The sequence below is a fragment of the Lissotriton helveticus genome, chromosome 10 (assembly GCF_964261635.1).
Source record: "Lissotriton helveticus chromosome 10, aLisHel1.1, whole genome shotgun sequence".
Taxonomy (NCBI): Eukaryota; Metazoa; Chordata; class Amphibia; order Caudata; family Salamandridae; genus Lissotriton; species Lissotriton helveticus.
Genome location: NC_136071.1, coordinates 626393655 through 626409801, shown reverse-complemented (window position 1 = coordinate 626409801; position 16147 = coordinate 626393655).

The following is a 16147-nucleotide window of genomic DNA, read 5'->3' as shown; positions in this document are numbered from 1 at the left end:
CAGTAAACAAGAACGTTTAGCCCTTGAATCTCTAAAACAAAATACAGATATCGTCATAAAACCGGCGGACAAGGGGGGGGCCATTGTAGTTCAAAGTAGGGAGGATTATAAATCAGAAATATTCTCTCAGCTCGGGATAGCTGGTAACTATAAAAAATTGAAAACAGACCCCACAAAAGAAATAGCGATGGATATCAAGAGAATTACTAACAAAGCATTAGATGAAGGGTATCTATCCAAACATGAGTATGCATATTTAAACAACGAGCATCCCAGACTTCCAACGATTTATACGCTGCCGAAGGTGCACAAGAGGCTCAATAATCCCCCTGGCAGACCGATCGTGTCCGGCTGCGGATCTATCCTAGAACCACTATGTAAATATATTGATTTCTTTTTAAAACCTGTGGCTGCAGAAACGATGTCCTATGTGAGGGACACCATGCAGGCAATCCAACTGGTGGATGGATATATTTTTGACAATACTAAGAACCTCTTGGTCACCATGGACGTGACGGCACTTTATACTAATATTCCTCAGACAGCCGCGATTGAGGTTATTAGAAGTATTCTAGAAGAACGCCCCAAACCATGTCAGGTTCCGACATCATTTATTCTGGACTCATTGGAAATTGCTATGCGCAGGAATTTTTTCTATTTTGATGGAGAGTACTTTGTACAAACGAGGGGGGTGGCCATGGGGGCGAGCTTTGCCCCAGATCTGGCCATACTCTTCATGGATGCGTATGAAAAACAATTTATATATGATGAGACAAATCCGTATTATGAGAATATCAGGACATGGCGTCAATATATCGATGTTGTCCTAGTGGTTTGGGAAGGCAGTGAAAGAAGTTTGACGGAATTCCATGAGTGGCTCAATCAAAGATCCAGTGACATACAGTTTACTTTGGAGTATAGCAATAATAAAATCAACTTCCTTGATATAAATATAGTAGAGGAAGCAGGTTTTCTAATACCACCTTATATAGAAAGCCAAGTGAGAGGAATACTCTACTCCGCTACACAAGTCACCATCCACGCAACCTCAGGGACAATCTACCTTATGGACAGTTCCTGAGGTTGCGTCGGAATTGTACACGTAAGGAAGATTTTTTCAATGAATCCATGCTACTCATGGAGCGTCTGATTGATAGGGGATATCCACGACCGCTCCTTAAAAAAGCTAGAAAAAAAGCTTGGTTCTGCCATAGAGAGTATCTGTTGGAACCCAACATAAAGAATATCGAGTCAAATGAAAGAATGACATGTGTAACAACTTTTAACACCAGGAGTAGTGATATCAAAAAAGTTATCAATTCCCATTGGCATTTGGTGGCAGATGAGATAGGGATCCCTGACCCATCCATGCATGCCTTTAAAAAGGGAAGGAGTATCAGGGACTATGTAGTTCAATCATTACTACCGAGTAGAATCAGGGATGCCCAGTCTACACTCTGGAATACATCACCGGTATTAGGGCACCATAAATGTGGTACGTGTAAGGCGTGCCCCCTCACTGAAGAACTGAAACAGTGTACATATAACAACCATACTTACAACATGAGGCAACACACCAACTGTAATTCTACTGGTGTGATATATGTTATCGCCTGCCCATGTGGCTTCTGGTACATAGGTCAAACTGTACAGAAGGTAAAAACAAGGATCCTGCAGCATTGCAGTAGGATCCGCTGTAGAGTTCCAGGAGCCCCGTTAGTAGAACATTTTGTGAAATTCGACCACCCACCTGAAAGTTTGCGATGGTGGGTATTGGAGAAGGTCAATGTGAACATCAGAGGTGGCAATTTTGCTAATGTCTTAAATGTGCGAGAATGTAAGTGGATGCACTTTTTCGACACTGTAAATAGAGGTTTAAATGAGTATGAGGAGACCACGAGACAAATGGCAACGCTATACAATGGTTAAAGAACACATACTGTAATTATATCTGTACATCGGGGATCAGAATATAGCTTGTAAATAAAGACGTAAATCTAATTAATTACGTCTACAATCACGCATTGTTTCATCTCCTGGTTAAGTTCAACACAATGTACAATTGATTTCTGTAAATGTGTATTTATTTGCCAGTGCATGGTGATTATGTTTCTAAGAATACTTATGTTCGGTAAAATTGTTACTAAATGGATTATGTCACTAATACCCTCTCTCTCACTGAAACTATGCTCTATATCTCTCTCTAAATCAGGTTTATGCCCTTTGAAATGTAGGACAGGAGAATTCAGTGTATGATGGCCCGGTGGGCGTTGGCAGGGCCGTGGGGTACAGACTATAGTAGATAAATGGGTATCTACGCGGTATACTGTTTCTTCCTTATTAACAACACTAAGGAAATGAATCGACAAAAATGTCCGACATGAACAGTGACGTAGATACACAGATTTGATCACTAGGCAACCACGTTCACTTTGGAAGACCGTGACGCAATTGCGTCGGTTGCCATGACACTATGAACCACGTCGCGTACGTCGCTTCCGCATTGCTCACCGAGGCAGTACGGAGACTTCGACTGCGCGTGGAGCAGACAAGAATTGTTTTCTTGGAGTCGGATAATCGACTTAAGGTAGGACCCATAGAACGACCGGCCCCATTTACTTTGTTTTGTGTGTGAAGCCATTGGTAAAGTTTTTAATATAGGTTTTTGTTTTGTCCCGTTTTTTAGCAAAAAATAAAACCAATGAAGTTGAATATGAGATGACTCATGGGTGAGTACGACCCAGACCTCTTTTAAATTAGGAAGTAAGCAGTTTTTTTGAATGTTTGCATAAAAGTCGCTGATGGATTCAGTAGGATAATGTGGTAGAAGGGTTCAGAAACAGGATTCTTCTTGGAGGAGGCTGGTAATAGGTCGTTTTCTCCTCTTATGACTAAAGACCAATTACTGTGTACCATCTAGGAACATTGACTCTGCTTGTACTAGGTGATGTAATCTTGATTAAAAGCGATGGAATGGAGCAGAGACTACTGATTTATAGTATTACTGAGAAAAATGTATATCCTTCCTCCTTACAGTGATAGAATCAGCTGAGAAAAATCTTTTGGGTGCGGACTAACGACGCACGGGTGGCACACCATATGAGGGTGAGTGCACGCCCCCCTTTTTGATTTATTTAGCTTTGTAGTTTAGAACATGTTTTGGAGATAATTAGCCCGTATTTTCATTTGTTGTTTCAGATACCCACTTACCTTTTGGTCAAATTATTGTCGTGCACATTGAGAAACCCTTCGTCCCTTCCCCATCCCGTCCTGATGAAGACCCTTATTTGAGGAATCAAATTACCCGCCAATTTCGTTCTGGGTTGAAACGTCGACATAATTCCCTTGGAGCCTGCACCTGCAATTCACCCCTTCCCCCGCCCCCCCCCCCGTTTTTATTTTTTCCTTTGCCAATTGGTGCAAAATAAGAAATATGGGAGGACTTTTTCATTCATACGCCAGCGAAAAAGAGTTACATTTTTTTGCAAGCCGTTGAGTCAGGGCAGGCTCACCATTCTTGTATATAAATCATTTCTCACTCTTCTTTATTGATCCCTTTGATCAATCACATGAGCACTTATTCTCACTCTTTTCTGTGCACGATATTGATATTGAAACCTTTTGTATATAACTGTATTTTATAAATTGTGATTGTGAAATTGTATATTAAACAAGAAAGTCTCATTGACTTTATGTAGACTTATTGGTTTCAGGTGTGGTTCTCTTATACCAATTGATAAATGTTGGGGTTGGTATATAATTCATGCATTGTTCTATGTTGATTATAGTGATTTAATCAAAAGGTGACCTAATGAAACTATTTGTAGCGGACTAATTTCAAATCTATTTGTATGGTGAATTAGTGTCTAGGACCAACTGTTGACTATAACGCTTGATACCCAGGTCCTTTGACTAGAATTGGGTCAACCCCTGTTTTCATAACAGTTCTCTTGAGCAGGGATTCCTGCGAGGGTGTTACGTCTGTTTAATTATTGCTGTATTAATTGTTGTGTTTGTTTAAAAGTTTTTTGTTTGGTGTAACGAATTTTCCAACTGAGTAGACTAAGGATATGTCTGATAAAGACATACTAACATACAGTGAGGAATATATCAATAAACTAATCGAAACCCAGGGAGGTGGCAGCTTCTTGGGTAGGACAACTAATCCTATTGATCTGACTTTAAATGACAAAATCAATAAATTAGAAAGGTTGGAAAAGAAATTAATCCGTACCAGACTACATGGGCATACACTTACACAATATCTTCAAGCTAATGTAATCCCTATTGGGTTACAGGTACGTAACGAACCAGCGATTTTTATTGATAATCCGAAATTCAAAGGGAATTTCAGTTTTATCAGTAACAATTGCTCTAGGCACTGGTTGGTGCTTGGGGTGGAGACGGCTCTGGAGGAGGTGGAGCGTCTTATGAAAGAAATATCAGAACTCAGGAAGGAGATAGTTGATGATAAGGCATTAAGTAACGCAAAGGAAGCCTTAGAGCGTTTGGAAAAAACACTAAAAGAATTTGATGTGTTTACACAATCAACCAAACTAGATAAACTTGCCAAAGATCTCAAGTTTTATGATAAAAAGGCAGTATATCCATACCTAGCAGAGGGGTACTACAAACAGGATAGTCAAGGCAGGTTCACTACCAGGGGTCGTGGAGGATATAGAAAATATAATACTTTTTCAGACTCCTCTGCCACGAGTAATTCTGATAACGAACAGGAGAGACCAAACACCAGTCATCCTTACCCTGAACATCAGAATACTTTTTTAGAAGAGGATCAATGGGCAGGATATCAGGGCAGGGGCCGCCCCTGAGGGAGAGCCAGGGGACGGGGTCAATCCAACTGGAATCAAGGCAGGGGAGCAGCTGCGAAGAAACAGGTCCGGTTCAATCAGGAAGCACATGGGGAAATCAGAACCAGGCGCCAACACTATCAGTGGTGAGCACTGAGATGGCACCAGCAAGGGAAAGCCCAATAATCAATTTGTCATCTTATGTTCTAAAACCAGCAGAATTGGGTGTACTTGAGAAGGGCCTCTCATTCGTCCCTACTAATTTACCCAACACATTCAATCTCAAAACCGAGCTACACCAGTTTTTTCGAAAAGTAAGACTGAAACAATACTTTAACAAGGTTCCCTTCCAACCAACTTTCACATGTACAGGCCTCCGACCTCCATCGACCTTTACACCTTCATCACAGATGGTGTCACATAAGGTGTTAGCGTTTGAACAGGTAGTGATGAGAGACGTAAACCAGGTATTATCGAAAAAAAGCTATACCAAATATAATATCAGTAAACAAGAACGTTTAGCCCTTGAATCTCTAAAATAAAATACAGATATCGTCATAAAACCGGCGGACAAGGGGGGGGCCATTGTAGTTCAAAGTAGGGAGGATTATAAATCAGAAATATTCTCTCAGCTCGGGATAGCTGGTAACTATAAAAAATTGAAAACAGACCCCACAAAATAAATAGCGATGGATATCAAGAGAATTACTAACAAAGCATTAGATGAAGGGTATCTATCCAAACATGAGTATGCATATTTAAACAACGAGCATCCCAGACTTCCAACAATTTATACGCTGCCGAAGGTGCACAAGAGGCTCAATAATCCCCCTGGCAGACCGATCGTGTCCGGCTGCGGATCTATCCTAGAACCACTATGTAAATATATTGATTTCTTTTTAAAACCTGTGGCTGCAGAAACGATGTCCTATGTGAGGGACACCATGCAGGCAATCCAACTGGTGGATGGATATATTTTTGACAATACTAAGAACCTCTTGGTCACCATGGACGTGACGGCACTTTATACTAATATTCCTCAGACAGCCGCGATTGAGGTTATTAGAAGTATTCTAGAAGAACGCCCCAAACCATGTCAGGTTCCGACATCATTTATTCTGGACTTATTGGAAATTGCCATGCGCAGGAATTTTTTCTATTTTGATGGAGAGTACTTTGTACAAACGAGGGGGGTGGCCATGGGGGCGAGCTTTGCCCCAGATCTGGCCATACTCTTCATGGATGCGTATGAAAAACAATTTATATATGATGAGACAAATCCGTATTATGAGAATATCAGGACATGGCGTCGATATATCGATGATGTCCTAGTGGTTTGGGAAGGCAGTGAAAGAAGTTTGACGGAATTCCATGAGTGGCTCAATCAAAGATCCAGTGACATACAGTTTACTTTGGAGTATAGCAATAATAAAATCAACTTCCTTGATATAAATATAGTAGAGGAAGCAGGTTTTCTACATACCACCTTATATAGAAAGCCAAGTGAGATGAATACTCTACTCCGCTACACAAGTCACCATCCACGCAACCTCAGGGACAATCTACCTTATGGACAGTTCCTGAGGTTGCGTCGGAATTGTACACGTAAGGAAGATTTTTTCAATGAATCCATGCTACTCATGGAGCGTCTGATTGATAGGGGATATCCACGATGGCTCCTTAAAAAAGCTAGAAAAAAAGCTTGGTTCTGCCATAGAGAGTATCTGTTGGAACCCAACATAAAGAATATCGAGTCAAATGAAAGAATGACATGTGTAACAACTTTTAACACCAGGAGTAGTGATATCAAAAAAGTTATCAATTCCCATTGGCATTTGGTGGCAGATGAGATAGGGATCCCTGACCCACCCATGTATGCCTTTAAAAAGGGAAGGAGTATCAGGGACTATGTAGTTCAATCATTACTACCGAGTAGAATCAGGGATGCCCAGTCTACACTCTGGAATACATCACCGGTATTAGGGCACCATAAATGTGGTACGTGTAAGGCGTGCCCCCTCACTGAAGAACTGAAACAGTGTACAAATAACAACCATACTTACAACATGAGGCAACACACCAACTGTAATTCTACTGGTGTGATATATGTTATCGCCTTCCCATGTGGCTTCTGGTACATAGGTCAAACTGTACAGAAGGTAAAAACAAGGATCCTGCAGCATTGCAGTAGGATCCGCTGTAGAGTTCCAGGAGCCCCGTTAGTAGAACATTTTGTGAAATTCGACCACCCACCTGAAAGTTTGCGATGGTGGGTATTGGAGAAGGTCAATGTGAACATCAGAGGTGGCAATTTTGCTAATGTCTTAAATGTGCGAGAATGTAAGTGGATGCACTTTTTCGACACTGTAAATAGAGGTTTAAATGAGTATGAGGAGACCACGAGACAAATGGCAACGCTATACAATGGTTAAAGAACACATACTGTAATTATATCTGTACATCGGGGATCAGAATATAGCTTGTAAATAAAGACGTAAATCTAATTAATTACGTCTACAATCACGCATTGTTTCATCTCCTGGTTTAAGTTCAACACAATGTACAATTGATTTCTGTAAATGTGTATTTATTTGCCAGTGCATGGTGATTATGTTTCTAAGAATACTTATGTTCGGTAAAATTGTTACTAAATGGATTATGTCACTAATACCCTCTCTCTCACTGAAACTATGCTCTATATCTCTCTCTAAATCAGGTTTATGCCCTTTGAAATGTAGGACAGGAGAATTCAGTGTATGATGGCCCGGTGGGCGTTGGCAGGGCCGTGGGGTACAGACTATAGTAGATAAATGAGTATCTACGCGGTATACTGTTTCTTCCTTATTAACAACACTAAGGAAATGAATCGACAAAAATGTCCGACATGAACAGTGACGTAGATACACAGATTTGATCACTAGGCAACCACGTTCACTTTGGAAGACCGTGACGCAATTGCGTCGGTTGCCATGACACTATGAACCACGTCGCGTACGTCGCTTCCGCATTGCTCACCGAGGCAGTACGGAGACTTCGACTGCGCGTGGAGCAGACAAGAATTGTTTTCTTGGAGTCGGATAATCGACTTAAGGTAGGACCCATAGAACGACCGGCCCCATTTACTTTGTTTTGTGTGTGGAGCCATTGGTAAAGTTTTTAATATAGGTTTTTGTTTTGTCCCGTTTTTTAGCAAAAAATAAAACCAATGAAGTTGAATATGAGATGACTCATGGGTGAGTACGACCCAGACCTCGTTTAAATTAGGAAGTAAGCAGTTTTTTTTAATGTTTGCATAAAAGTCGCTGATGGATTCAGTAGGATAATGTGGTAGAAGGGTTCAGAAACAGGATTCTTCTTGGAGGAGGCTGGTAATAGGTCGTTTTCTCCTCCTATGACTAAAGACCAATTACTGTGTACCATCTAGGAACATTGACTCTGCTTGTACTAGGTGATGTAATCTTGATTAAAAGCGATGGAATGGAGCAGAGACTACTGATTTATAGTAGTACTGAGAAAAATGTATATCCTTCCTCCTTACAGTGATAGAATCAGCTGAGAAAAATCTTTTGGGTACGGACTAACGACGCACGGGTGGCACACCATATAAGGGTGAGTGCACGCCCCCCCTTTTTGATTTATTTAGCTTTGTAGTTTAGAACATGTTTTGGAGATAATTAGCCCGTATTTTCATTTGTTGTTTCAGATACCCACCTACCTTTTGGTCAAATTATTGTCGTGCACATTGAGAAACCCTTTGTCCCTTCCCCACCCCGTCCTGATGAAGACCCTTATTTGAGGAATCCAATTACCCGCCAATTTCGTTCTGGGTCGAAACGTCGACATAATTCCCTTGGAGCCTGCACCTGCAATTCACCCCTTCCCCCCCTTTTTTTTTTCCTTTGCAAATTGGTGCAAAATAAGAAATATGGGAGGACTTTTTCATTCATACGCCAGCGAAAATGAGTTACATTTTTTTGCAAGTCGTTGAGTCAGGGCAGGCTCACCATTCTTGTATATAAATCATTTCTCACTCTTCTTTATTGATCCCTTTGATCAATCACATGATCACTTATTCTCACTCTTTTCTGTGCACGATATTGATATTGAAACCTTTTGTATATAACTGTATTTTATAAATTGTGATTGTGAAATTGTATATTAAACAAGAAAGTCTCATCGACTTTATGTAGACTTATTGGTTTCAGGTGTGGTTCTCTTATACCAATTGATAAATGTTGGGGTTGGTATATATTTCATGCATTGTTCTATGTTGATTATAGTGATTTAATCAAAAGGTGACCTAATGAAACTATTTGTAGCGGACTAATTTCAAATCTATTTGTATGGTGAATTAGTGTCTAGGACCAACTGTTGACTATAACGCTTGATACCCAGGTCCTTTGACTAGAATTGGGTCAACCCCTGTTTTCATAACAGTTCTCTTGAGCAGGGATTCCTGCGAGGGTGTTACGTCTGTTTAATTATTGACTGTATTAATTGTTGTGTTTGTTTAAAAGTTTTTTGTTTGGTGTAACAAATTTTCAAACTGAGTAGACTAAGGATATGTCTGATAAAGACATACTAACGTACAGTGAGGAATATATCAATAAACTAATCGAAACCCAGGGAGGTGGCAGCTTCTTGGGTAGGACAACTAATCCTATTGATCTGACTTTAAATGACAAAATCAATAAATTAGAAAGGTTGGAAAATAAATTAATCCGTACCAGACTACATGGGCATACACTTACACAATATCTTCAAGCTAATGTAATCCCTATTGGGTTACAGGTACGTAACGAACCAGCGATTTTTATTGATAATCCGAAATTCAAAGGGAATTTCAGTTTTATCAGTAACAATTGCTCTAGGCACTGGTTGGTGCTTGGGGTGGAGACGGCTCTGGAGGAGGTGGAGCGTCTTATGAAAGAAATATCAGAACTCAGGAAGGAGATAGTTGATGATAAGGCATTAAGTAACGCAAAGGAAGCCTTAGAGCGTTTGGAAAAAAACACTAAAAGAATTTGATGTGTTTACACAATCAACCAAACTAGATAAACTTGCCAAAGATCTCAAGTTTTATGATAAAAAGGCAGTATATCCATACCTAGCAGAGGGGTACTACAAACAGGATAGTCAAGGCAGGTTCACTACCAGGGGTCGTGGAGGATATAGAAAATATAATACTTTTTCAGACTCCTCTGCCACGAGTAATTCTGATAACGAACAGGAGTGACCAAACACCAGTCATCCTTACCCTGAACATCAGAATACTTTTTTAGAAGAGGATCAATGGGCAGGATATCAGGGCAGGGGCCGCCCCTGGGGGAGACCCAGGGGACGGGGTCAATCCAACTGGAATCAAGGCAGGGGAGCAGCTGCGAAGAAACAGGTTCGGTTCAATCAGGAAGCACATGGGGAAATCAGAACCAGGCGCCAACACTATCAGTGGTGAGCACTGAGACGGAACCAGCAAGGGAAAGCCCAATAATCAATTTGTCATCTTATGTTCTAAAACCAGCAGAATCGGGTGTACTTGAGAAGGGCCTCTCATTCGTCCCTACTAATTTACCCAACACATTCAATCTCAAAACCGAGCTACACCAGTTTTTTCGAAAAGTAAGACTGAAACAATACTTTAACAAGGTTCCCTTCCAACCAACTTTCACATGTACAGGCCTCCGACCTCCATCGACCTTTACACCTTCATCACAGATGGTGTCACATAATGTGTTAGCGTTTGAACAGGTAGTGATGAGAGACGTAAACCAGGTATTATCGAAAAAAAGCTATACCATATATAATATCAGTAAACAAGAACGTTTAGCCCTTGAATCTCTAAAACAAAATACAGATATCGTCATAAAACTGGTGGACAAGGGGGGGGGCCATTGTAGTTCAAAGTAGGGAGGATTATAAATCAGAAATATTCTCTCAGCTCGGGATAGCTGGTAACTATAAAAAATTGAAAACAGACCCCACAAAAGAAATAGCGATGGATATCAAGAGAATTACTAACAAAGCATTAGATGAAGGGTATCTATCCAAACATGAGTATGCATATTTAAACAACGAGCATCCCAGACTTCCAACGATTTATACGCTGCCGAAGGTGCACAAGAGGCTCAATAATCCCCCTGGCAGACCGATCGTGTCCGGCTGCGGATCTATCCTAGAACCACTATGTAAATATATTGATTTCTTTTTAAAACCTGTGGCTGCAGAAACGATGTCCTATGTGAGGGACACCATGCAGGCAATCCAACTGGTGGATGGATATATTTTTGACAATACTAAGAACCTCTTGGTCACCATGGACGTGACGGTCCTTTATACTAATATTCCTCAGACAGCCGCGATTGAGGTTATTAGAAGTATTCTAGAAGAACGCCCCAAACCATGTCAGGTTCCGACATCATTTATTCTGGACTTATTGGAAATTGCCATGCGCAGGAATTTTTTCTATTTTGATGGAGAGTACTTTGTACAAACGAGGGGGGTGGCCATGGGGGCGAACTTTGCCCCAGATCTGGCCATACTGTTCATGGATGCGTATGAAAAACTATTTATATATGATGAGACAAATCCGTATTATGAGAATATCAGGACATGGCGTCGATATATCGATGATGTCCTAGTGGTTTGGGAAGGCAGTGAAAGAAGTTTGACGGAATTCCATGAGTGGCTCAATCAAAGATCCAGTGACATACAGTTTACTTTGGAGTATAGCAATAATAAAATCAACTTCCTTGATATAAATATAGTAGAGGAAGCAGGTTTTCTACATACCACCTTATATAGAAAGCCAAGTGAGAGGAATACTCTACTCCGCTACACAAGTCACCATCCACGCAACCTCAGGGACAATCTACCTTATGGACAGTTCCTGAGGTTGCGTCGGAATTGTACACGTAAGGAAGATTTTTTCAATGAATCCATGCTACTCATGGAGCGTCTGATTGATAGGGGATATCCACGACGGCTCCTTAAAAAAAGCTAGAAAAAAAGCTTGGTTCTGCCATAGAGAGTATCTGTTGGAACCCAACTTAAAGAATATCGAGTCAAATGAAAGAATGACATGTGTAACAACTTTTAACACCAGGAGTAGTGATATCAAAAAAGTTATCAATTCCCATTGGCATTTGGTGGCAGATGAGATAGGGATCCCTGACCCACCCATGTATGCCTTTAAAAAGGGAAGGAGTATCAGGGACTATGTAGTTCAATCATTACTACCGAGTAGAATCAGGGATGCCCAGTCTACACTCTGGAATACATCACCGGTATTGGGGCACCATAAATGTGGTACGTGTAAGGCGTGCCCCCTCACTGAAGAACTGAAACAGTGTACATATAACAACCATACTTACAACATGAGGCAACACACCAACTGTAATTCTACTGGTGTGATATATGTTATCGCCTGCCCATGTGGCTTCTGGTACATAGGTCAAACTGTACAGAAGGTAAAAACAAGGATCCTGCAGCATTGCAGTAGGATCCGCTATAGAGTTCCAGGAGCCCCGTTAGTAGAACATTTTGTGAAATTCGACCACCCACCTGAAAGTTTGCGATGGTGGGTATTGGAGAAGGTCAATGTGAACATCAGAGGTGGCAATTTTGCTAATGTCTTAAATGTGCGAGAATGTAAGTGGATGCACTTTTTCGACACTGTAAATAGAGGTTTAAATGAGTATGAGGAGACCACGAGACAAATGGCAACGCTATACAATGGTTAAAGAACACATACTGTAATTATATCTGTACATCGGGGATCAGAATATAGCTTGTAAATAAAGACGTAAATCTAATTAATTACGTCTACAATCACGCATTGTTTCATCTCCTGGTTTAAGTTCAACACAATGTACAATTGATTTCTGTAAATGTGTATTTATTTGCCAGTGCATGGTGATTATGTTTCTAAGAATACTTATGTTCGGTAAAATTGTTACTAAATGGATTATGTCACTAATACCCTCTCTCTCGCTGAAACTATGCTCTATATCTCTCTCTAAATCAGGTTTATGCCCTTTGAAATGTAGGACAGGAGAATTCAGTGTATGATGGCCCGGTGGGCGTTGGCAGGGCCGTGGGGTACAGTATATACTATAGACTATAGTATATAGTATACTATAAACTATAGTAGATAAATGAGTATCTACGCGGTATACTGTTTCTTCCTTATTAACAACACTAAGGAAATGAATCGACAAAAATGTCCGACATGAACAGTGACGTAGATACACAGATTTGATCACTAGGCAACCACGTTCACTTTGGAAGACCGTGACGCAATTGCGTCGGTTGCCATGACACTATGAACCACGTCGCGTACGTCGCTTCCGCATTGCTCACCGAGGCAGTACGGAGACTTCGACTGCGCGTGGAGCAGACAAGAATTGTTTTCTTGGAGTCGGATAATCGACTTAAGGTAGGACCCATAGAACGACCGGCCCCATTTACTTTGTTTTGTGTGTGAAGCCATTGGTAAAGTTTTTAATATAGGTTTTTGTTTTGTCCCGTTTTTTAGCAAAAAATAAAACCAATGAAGTTGAATATGAGATGACTCATGGGTGAGTACGACCCAGACCTCTTTTAAATTAGGAAGTAAGCAGAATGTTTGCATAAAAGTCGCTGATGGATTCAGTAGGATAATGTGGTAGAAGGGTTCAGAAACAGGATTCTTCTTGGAGGAGGCTGGTAATAGGTCGTTTTCTCCTCTTATGACTAAAGACCAATTACTGTGTAACATCTAGGAACATTGACTCTGCTTGTACTAGGTGATGTAATCTTGATTAAAAGCGATGGAATGGAGCAGAGACTACTGATTTATAGTAGTACTGAGAAAAATGTATATCCTTCCTCCTTACAATGATAGAATCAGCTGAGAAAAATCTTTTGGGTGCGGACTAACGACGCACGGGTGGCACGCCATATAAGGGTGAGTGCACGCCCCCCCTTTTTGATTTATTTAGCTTTGTAGTTTAGAACATGTTTTGGAGATAATTAGCCCGTATTTTCATTTGTTGTTTCAGATACCCACCTACCTTTTGGTCAAATTATTGTCGTGCACATTGAGAAACCCTTCGTCCCTTCCCCACCCCGTCCTGATGAAGACCCTTATTTGAGGAATCCAATTACCCGCCAATTTCGTTCTGGGTCGAAACGTCAACATAATTCCCTTGGAGCCTGCACCTGCAATTCACCCCTTCCCCCCGCCAATTGGTGCAAAATAAGAAATATGAGAGGACTTTTTCATTCATACGCCAGCGAAAAAGAGTTATATTTTTTTTGCAAGCCGTTGAGTCAGGGCAGGCTCACCATTCTTGTATATAAATCATTTCTCACTCTTCTTTATTGATCCCTTTGATCAATCACATGAGCACTTATTCTCACTCTTTTCTGTGCACGATATTGATATTGAAACCTTTTGTATATAACTGTATTTTATAAATTGTGATTGTGAAATTGTATATTAAACAAGAAAGTCTCATTGACTTTATGTAGACTTATTGGTTTCAGGTGTGGTTCTCTTATACCAATTGATAAATGTTGGGGTTGGTATATATTTCATGCATTGTTCTATGTTGATTATAGTGATTTAATCAAAAGGTGACCTAATGAAACTATTTGTAGCGGACTAATTTCAAGTAATTGGAAGTGAGGGATGTCTGGTCAAGCAAAGAAAATGCCAATTGGTAAATCATCGAAAATTGAGTGGCGAATCTCCTGAAAGAAAAGAGTTTTTCTATTTAGCTCTTTTGCAACTTTTCAAGCCTTGGCGTGCAGAAGAGGAACTGCTTGGAGATTTCCTCTGTTATGAAGACTCTTTCAATGCAGCCAAGGTGACCATAGAATGTCCTGTTTTTCCAAAATATCTAGAAATGTTGAATGCGGAAATCGAGCAGGAAGCAACAATTGCAGCCGAGATTGCTAGGGACAGTTCTCAGGACAGTCAGAGTTCTGTTTCATTGAGTCAGGATCCACTAGGAGGACCAGTTATCGAAAATGAAGCTGCCACTGCCATGATTGAAGTGGAAAGAGCCATGGCACATGCTCAGGAGGATGCGGTTAACTTAGAAGATTTGGAAAGACAACTCAACGTTGAGCAGAGGAAAATATATGATGAAGTTACAAACCAAAATGATCATGGATTAAGTCATGAGAAGAAAGAGTGCTCATGTACGTCGTTGAAGCCTGTCCGACTGTACGTGAGTGGAGAAGCAGGAACTGGAAAAAGTTTCCTCATTAAAGCAATTTCATGTTATTTGCAGAAAAGGACCGAGTCATCGCTGTCTTGTGTTGTCACTGCTCCAACTGGACTGGCAGCACATAACATTAAAGGTATTACTTTGCATCGTCTACTGATGCTGCCAGTGGAGCATGATAACAAATTACAATACCACAAGTTATCTGGAGATGCTTGTTGTGAAGTTTCAAGAGTCTTGAGGAAAATGAAACTTCTTATCATTGACGAAGTAAGCATGGTTTCCAATGTCATGCTTGCCTTTGTGCATTTGAGAATGCAAGAAGTTCTTAAAACAGAGTATGATGTGTTATTTGGTGGCAAACACATCATTGTTTTCGGTGATCTTCTGCAGCTGACACCAGTGAAAGGACAACCAGTGTTTAAACTACTTACACATGAAGATACCAGGAAGTGCCTAGGGAGCATTGGCAACGTTAATATATGGTTAAAGTTCAGTTATGCTGAACTGCGTGAAAATATGCGTCAAGCGAAGGATGAAGATTATAAGAATATTCTACAAGATGTTAGAATCGGAAAAGTGACCGAGCATGGGAAAGAAGCTTTACATGCACGATTACTGTCAAATTTGTATCCAGAAGAAGACGTTCTGCCAGAGAATATTTTTCGGAAAATTACTGAGAAGAAATCTGGAATATGTTTGATGCCAACTCTTGAAGAATGTGCCATCTTCAACAACAAAATGTTGAATTTAGAAAGCCAAGAGTTTGTGAAACTGGAAGCTATTGACAGAATAGAGCATATGGGAGCAACAATTATTTTGTCTGAGAATTTGAAATCTAAATTGGATTCATTAGAGAAGACTATATCTAAAACTGCTGGTTTTGAAAAGACTCTGAATGTGTGCTTAAATTGCCGTATCATTTTGAGAAGGAATTTACATGTTGAAAGAGGTCTGGTAAATGGATCAATGGGTAATGTTGTTGATTTTGAGAAATACAGAAATAGAGATGGAATTGAATTTTTAAAAATTAAATTTGATGGCATTGAGGAAGTACAGCTAATTGGTCGTTGCTCTGCTAGGTTTTTGCATGTAAAAGACTTATATGTTCGCCGTAAGCAGTTT